We start from the raw sequence: 7389 nt of genomic DNA, 5'->3' as shown, positions 1-7389 counted from the left end.
TACTCCCAAAAATTCAAAAATAAAATGATTTTCCTTGGTGTGCAATTTTGTGGTATTTTTGTGTAATTATTTGTATGTTTGTATGTGCATGTTTATTTGTTAAATTATTAAAAATAATAAAAATATGTCGCATTTCGCATGTAGGATTTAATTATACAATTGTTAGTAACTAAGTTTGTTTTACAAAAAAATAAAAATTACAAAAATAGGCATCGTTTGCATTTTTAGCATTTAATGTCCAAATATACAATTTTATGCTTAATTATTACTTAATTGTGCGTTAATTGTTATTGGGAGTTAAGTTGCGCTTTTATAACTTAAGTTAGTTCTTAATAATAGTTTAAGTATTTTTATAATTTAGTTTTAGAAAAATAAAAGAAGAAAAGAGAGCGAAAATATAAAGAAAGTCGGAATTGAGCCTCTTCTTCGATTTCAAGCCACAGGCCCAAAAAATGACCCAATCTTCCCAAACGACCCAGTCCATTTCGAACCGGGTCGACCCAGTCCATAACCCAACACCCCTATTATCTTACATTTCATAAAACAACATAAAACAAAACAAAGAAAAAAAACAAACCCTAAAAAAAACACCCTAAACATCCGCCACCCCCCCTCCCTATCTTCTTCTTCAAGCTCCCCTACATAGGAACCATGGCTGCCCTATCCCCTCACCCAACGACCACCCCCTCCAGCCCTTCCCCCTCACCCCGTCACACTCACACACACACGCACCAACAACTGCATAGCTGCCCTCCTCCATCAAGCTTCGTCATCGTCGAGTTTGAGCTCATCCATGGCTTCCCTTACTGCGTTCAGCTGCTTCTCCTTCTTGTTGCGTTCAGCTGCTACTTCTTCTTCGTGTTTTCGTCGTCAACCCGTCGCGCTGCTGCTCCGTTCTCCAAACAAACAGGCCGCCAGTGCTGCCCGTTTCTGCTCCCCGCGGCTACGGCTTCACGCCACTTCTGCCGGTGCTTCTTCTCCCGACGTCCTCCTCGACAAACTGCTGCTGCTGCTCGTCGCGGCAGTAGCTTCTGCTATTACTCCTTTCCTCTTTGTTTCGTCAAAGTTCGAAGGTCTTTCGTTGAGTCGAGGCCCGGACAGATTTGTTTACAATCGAGTTCGTCGTTGATTCATCTCCGGTTAGTTGTTTTATTTTTGTCCATATTTCATTTTTATATTTCTCGAAGTTAAAATCGTTAAGTATTTGATTCTTGTTTTGTTCGTTGTTCATCGTTGAAATAATTTTCTAGTGTGTTCATGTGTTTTGATTAAATTAATTTTCAGATTTCAAATGGAAAGTTAATTAGTGGTTTTTCATGTTTATTTCATGTTTGTTTTATTGTTTAGGTAAATGTTGTTAGTTTAATGTTAGTTAGATACAAATTGAAGTTTAATTAATTGTTTCTTCAATTTGTTTCATGTATTTTATGTATTTTCCAGAAATTGTTAATATTGTTAAGTTCAAGTTTAAATTCATAATTGTTTCTTCTTAGGTTTCGTTTTGTTATTTGCCTAAAAGAATTTAGTTGTAATAGGGAAGTATGTTGGTTTAATCATTTGAATCCGTCATGTTGTTTTTGTTCAAAATAAATTTAATTCATGTCCATACTTTGTTTAATTGTTCTTGAATCCAAAATTTTTATAGTTTTGATTTTTCTTGTTTATTGTTTATCATTTATGATTACTTCTTGAATTTGTCTCATAATCTTGTTTAAGTTTAATATAGGAATTGTTGGTTGTAATATTGTTAGAGTTGATTTTAAGTTCCATATTATGGAATTTAGAAATCTGAATATACTTGTTTGTTGTTGTTTGTTGTTGAATCTGAAAATAGATTTGTTTGTTGCTAAAAAAAATATATTGTTCAATCAAATTTTAGTTGTTCTTTGTTGTTCAAATTGTGTTCATGTGATTTGTTGTTGAAATGTTGAAGAAATCATGTTCATGTGATTTGTTATTTAAATTTGTGTAGAAATTGGTCATATTGGCTATATTTTGGTGGAGTGTGATTAATTGATTTGTTATAGCTGAAGGGGTAGTTTGGTAATTTGCAGTACGTTCAGGGGTAGTTTGGTAATTTCAGTAAGGTCGGAGGGGTAGTTTAGGAATTGTACATTTTTGTAATTTCTTATGTGAAGCATGAGGGACAAAATGTAATGGGGTGGGTTGTGATATAATTGTTTAATATAAAGGGGGACAAGACAAAATTTAGTGTGGAGGAATCTTGTATTTGTTTAGTGAAAGCATGGGGGACAAAATATAATGGGGTGGGGTTGATATATTTATTTAATGTAATGGGGATGAGTGGGAAGATAATGGGTTAGGTAGGAGAAAATGAGTTAATTTTAATTGATTAAAAGATTTATGGGATGAGATATATATAGAAGTCTTGAAGACAGACAGAAAAAAGACAGAGAGAGAGGACAAAAATAAAAAGGAAGACAGAAATAGAGAGAAGAACAAATAGAAAATAAGAGAGAAAAAAGGGCTAAACATTTAAGAGAGAGAAAATTCCGAAAAATATTTAAAACTTTCAAAAAATAAAATAAAAAACTAAAAAAATCTTCTGCTTTCTTTCATTGTTTGAAATTAGAATTAATTGTTGTTTCATCAAAGCTTGAAGCTTTTTTTTTTTGGGATTACTGCTCCACTGATTTGCAAACTCTGTTCCTGGGTTGTTACTACTGCTGGACTGTTGTTACTGTGATGTATTGTTATTATTGCTGCTGATTCTCATCTTCTTTTGTTTCCAATACCAGGTACACGACTGTAATACTAGCTATTGCAAAGCTAATAATGTGGAAGCATGAATACATATGAAGAATGAAATGTTGAAGTTTTAATTTCATTTTTATTTCCTTTTATCGATTGTATTTAAACTATTTCATGTATTACTGAATAATAATTGAAATAAGAAAAAAATAACATAAGTTAGTCTTCAATGAATCGGTTTGGCAAAACGGGTTAATTCACTAGTTATGAAGGTTTCAAAATTATCAACAGTAGGTTAATCATGAATAAGTAGCTAAATTTAGTTAAGGCATGAATTTGAATTAATTTTCGAAAATTAGGCATTAAGGCATTTGAGTTCAGACAAGATTAGAAACTTCGTTTAAGTCTAAAAGACTTTCTAAAAAGATTTAGTAATTATGGTTAAAATCTAGTTTCAAATGGTTGTGAATAATTAATCTCAATAGTTTTTTTTTATAACAATGCTGAGTTTTAATCTAGCTGTATTTGATTCTTTTGAATATTAGTTGTCAGATTTTTATTTTATTTATAATTTCGATTTTTTTTAATAAAATTCCTTTTCATCAATAATTGTATTAATCTAGCAATTAGTATGTCATGCTTTCTTAAATAAATAAAATAAAAGCTAGTAATTAATTAGGATTTTCTTTCTTTATTTTAGAGACTAATTTTTATAGAAAAATGTAGTCGCTTTAAGATTTGTCCATTTAAAATAAATGAGATGAGCCTCGCTTAATAAAATGTATAGATTGTGGGGCCCTCAATAAATGTACATTTAATTGCTTAGAATTCGGGAGGAGCCGTTTAGCAAATTTCTCGGCCCTACCCAAAATAATGATACGCTAGTTGCTTTAGGCGCGTATTTAATAATGTTATCTTCCTAAACTTGGGTGCACATTTATGTGACCTAAATCTAAATCTCAACCGAGTCGAGATATGCCAAACAACTACGGGTGCATTGATGTAACGTGGTTCGAGATATGTTTCCACGACGTTGCAATTCTCGTAAAATAATAACAATAAGTAAGAAAGCGGTAAAAAGATAAAATTTTGCACATAAGTTCATATTTGTATAAAATCAGATAATCAAGCCGAATATAACAGTTGAGCGACCGTGCTAGAACCACGGAACTCGGGAATGCCTAACACCTTCTCCCGGGTTAACAGAATTCCTTATCCGGATTTCTGGTACGCAGACTGTAATATGGAGTCATTCTTTTCCTCGATTCGGGATAAAAATTGGTGACTTGGGACACCCTAAATCTCCCAAGTGGCGACTCTGAAATAAATAAATAAATCTCGTTTCGATTATCCTTTAATTGGAAAAAACTCCTCGTACCCTCGCGGGGGGCGGAAAAAAGAGGTGTGACAATTTGTATTCTAATTGTAGATGCTTTATTTTCTGTTTTCACAAATCCAAAACGACTAAAACTTCTACAAAATCTTCTGCAAAAAATGCAATTATGTCGAAAATACCAATTAAACTATAATTGAATGAAAATTGGAATACTAAAATTCAATATACCCAGTTTGTAGATATTTTGTAGATAAATTGTAGATTATTTGTATTCTAATTGTAGATTATGTAGAAAATACCTATTCGCTGCCACATTTATAGTGGCAGGACTGATAAAAATGCACATAAGGAGGGCAGCTGATAAAAAAAAGGGCAAAGTGGTTCTTAAGAGCAAGTGCATTCTTGTTGGCAAAGTGTAACGGAAGGTAAAAGTAAGCAATAGTCGATAGTTCAGGTGCAAATTTGGAACTTTTTACTAATTACATATCATTGGTATCTATGTCAATTCATCTCTTGAATGCTTCTAGTCTCTCAGAGAGAAACAAAAATGCCTCATAGGAACGAATCATCAACTGGGAATTATTTTTCTGAAGACTTCCCTAGGCAGCTTTGCTGAGATTTGACGACGTAAGCAATAACCACATGTTCTATCAGAGAAAGAAAACGTGGGTGAGGGTGAGAGTTTGGGAGAGAGAAACGTGGGAGGGTGGGATATACAGTATCTTGAATTAAGGAGGGATATACGCTGCATTAATTGTACCCTTAAAATACACTATGGTATAGAATTGGTAATTTGTTATACTAAGTGTAATTAAGTCAAACCTTAAACATTGAGGGTAATAAGGTTTCCTATTTGGCATAGGAATGTAAAAATACTAGCTATGTCCATTTATAAGTAGCTTATTATAAATATTGGCCAATTCCTAAAATATTACCAATATTAGCCAATTAGCTATTTGTAGTAAAAAAAAGTCATATTTTTGCTTTCTTTTGAGTGGGTGTTATTAGAATAGATTAGGTACATCTTAAGAAGTTTGAATATCATTTTTGGGATGATTTGATAGAGTTTTGAAGTGGGTTGAATTGAAAATTTGAAGTAGAAGATGAACATGAAAAAAGTTATATATGTATCACACTGTGTATCACTTGTGTATCAAACATGTATCATATTTGTATCAAATGTGTATCACATGTATATCCACATATACATGCATGTGAGATATATGCGTGATACATATTTGATACATGTGTCACAGAAGAATTTTTTGAACTTGATTTTAACTACGAATTTTGATACTAAATCAGTCCAAATCACCTGCAATCTTCCTCAAAATTTGTATATTGACTTATCTATATGTTTTCAATGAACCTCAACCATACTCATTGAAAAAAGTTATTTTTTTGCTTAGATTTTCTGGAATCTTGTATGTATGTATATATATATATATATATATATATATATATATATATATATATATATATATATATATATATAGTATTCCATCATTTTATTTGCTACCCGATCCACGAAATTTTCTTTCTGTCTTGCATCTAATGTTGCTAATCACGCTTAAAAATATGAAAGGAGATCTTCGTGTGTGATTCTTGGAGAGAAAGAACCTTATTTATTTGTGTTTTTAATTTTTATATGTGTTTGACTAGTTTGGTAAGTCTATAATTAATGATTAGAGATTGGTAAGTTGAGATTTTAATGGAATATTTTTGTAAGATTCCCTAATTGGGTATAGGTGAATGAGCCGCTTTAATGGACTTTTTGGGAATAAGTTATACTCCCTCCGGTCCAAAATAAGTAATTTTTTAGCTGTATTCACACATATTAAGAAATACACATTTTAACATTAGTTAGCAATGAAATTGACCATATTAATCTTTACTATCTCTTTACATAAATACTCCTAACACATACTTCAACACTATTTACTTCAAGGGCAATGTAGGAAAAAAATAATTAATTCTTTCTTGAAATCTGAAAAAATCACTTATTTTGGGCAACAAAAAAAGCCAAAAAATCACTTATTTTGACCGGAGGGAGTATAATTTTGCTAAAAAAAAATTAATAATAAGCCTAAATTGTGAAATCTAAATCCACTACCAGGAGATTTGAGCGATAGTCAATTGGACTTTAAAAATATTTGATCGGTCGGTCAAAAATAATTACAGCTGCTAGTCAAACTCAAATATACGAAAGTTATACATTATACATTATGTATATATATATAAAGAATTATTTATCGCTATTATTTTAGTGGACAGTTATACTGTGTAAATTTTCCAAAGTTTAGTTTATCTATGATCGATTCTTTCTGTTGGCAATTTAGAATTTTCATTAATCACCAAGGAAAGAGGTATAAATCTTAGTTAAGCTATTCAATCTGCTAGCTAATTTGAGAAAACAGAACATTATGACTAACCATCTCTTTGGTCTAAGGGTCTATGATCGATTTATAAGTAACAGCTTGATCCTCGTACTCTAAAATCGTCGTTTAAAGAAATAATAAATGCAGTATATTTTTGTTGAACTAATCGAATTTAAATATTGTAGAAGATTAAACCAAAAAAAAAAAAAAAAAGCACGACATGGAAATGTTAGAGATTGGATAATAAAGGGTGGGGAACTACAGATAGAGTAGGAACCTAGCTGCATGCGCCAACAGATGGCACAAACTTGGGAATTAGGGCCATATGGCACGTTTAGCGCAAGGCTGCAACCATATATATTGGGAACGCTCCTATTAGAAACTTCAAATTCAAACATAATCATTACTGAAAGACACAACGTATGATCTTGAACTCCCTCCCATGCAAGTGTCAACGAATCAGTAAACAGAGTCAGAGCCAGAGGTGACGCTCCCATTTTCATATGACTCTTCCAATTTTAAAAAACTTACGCCCTATGTTCACCTATGAGCCAGAGGTGAGTTTCAATTTCTTGATCTTTAAAATTAAATTACATACACATAAAATATATTTAAAGTATAAAATTTTGACTTTGCAATTAGTAATGTTATAAAATATGGACAAATAAAGCACATATAGACCTCTCTAGAACATCATTGTAATATAATAGTCATTTATTATAAAAGTTAAACTTTTTATGGAATCAAGTTTTTATGCTATATTGTAATAAATGTTATCTTTAACAACTTTTTGTTATAATAGCCAAAAAAGTCTAGAACAAATAAAGCTGTTATAGAGAGGATTGATTGTATATATTAGTTCGAACATTAACATCTTGATGAGGGGCGGATTTAGGGGGGCGGAAGAGGGTTCACCCAACCCTCCTTCGCCGGAAAACTATACTGTACATATAAGGCAAAATT

This window comes from Nicotiana sylvestris, chromosome 8 (genome assembly GCF_000393655.2).
Source record: "Nicotiana sylvestris chromosome 8, ASM39365v2, whole genome shotgun sequence".
Classification (NCBI taxonomy): domain Eukaryota; kingdom Viridiplantae; phylum Streptophyta; class Magnoliopsida; order Solanales; family Solanaceae; genus Nicotiana; species Nicotiana sylvestris.
This window is presented reverse-complemented; position numbering follows the sequence as displayed.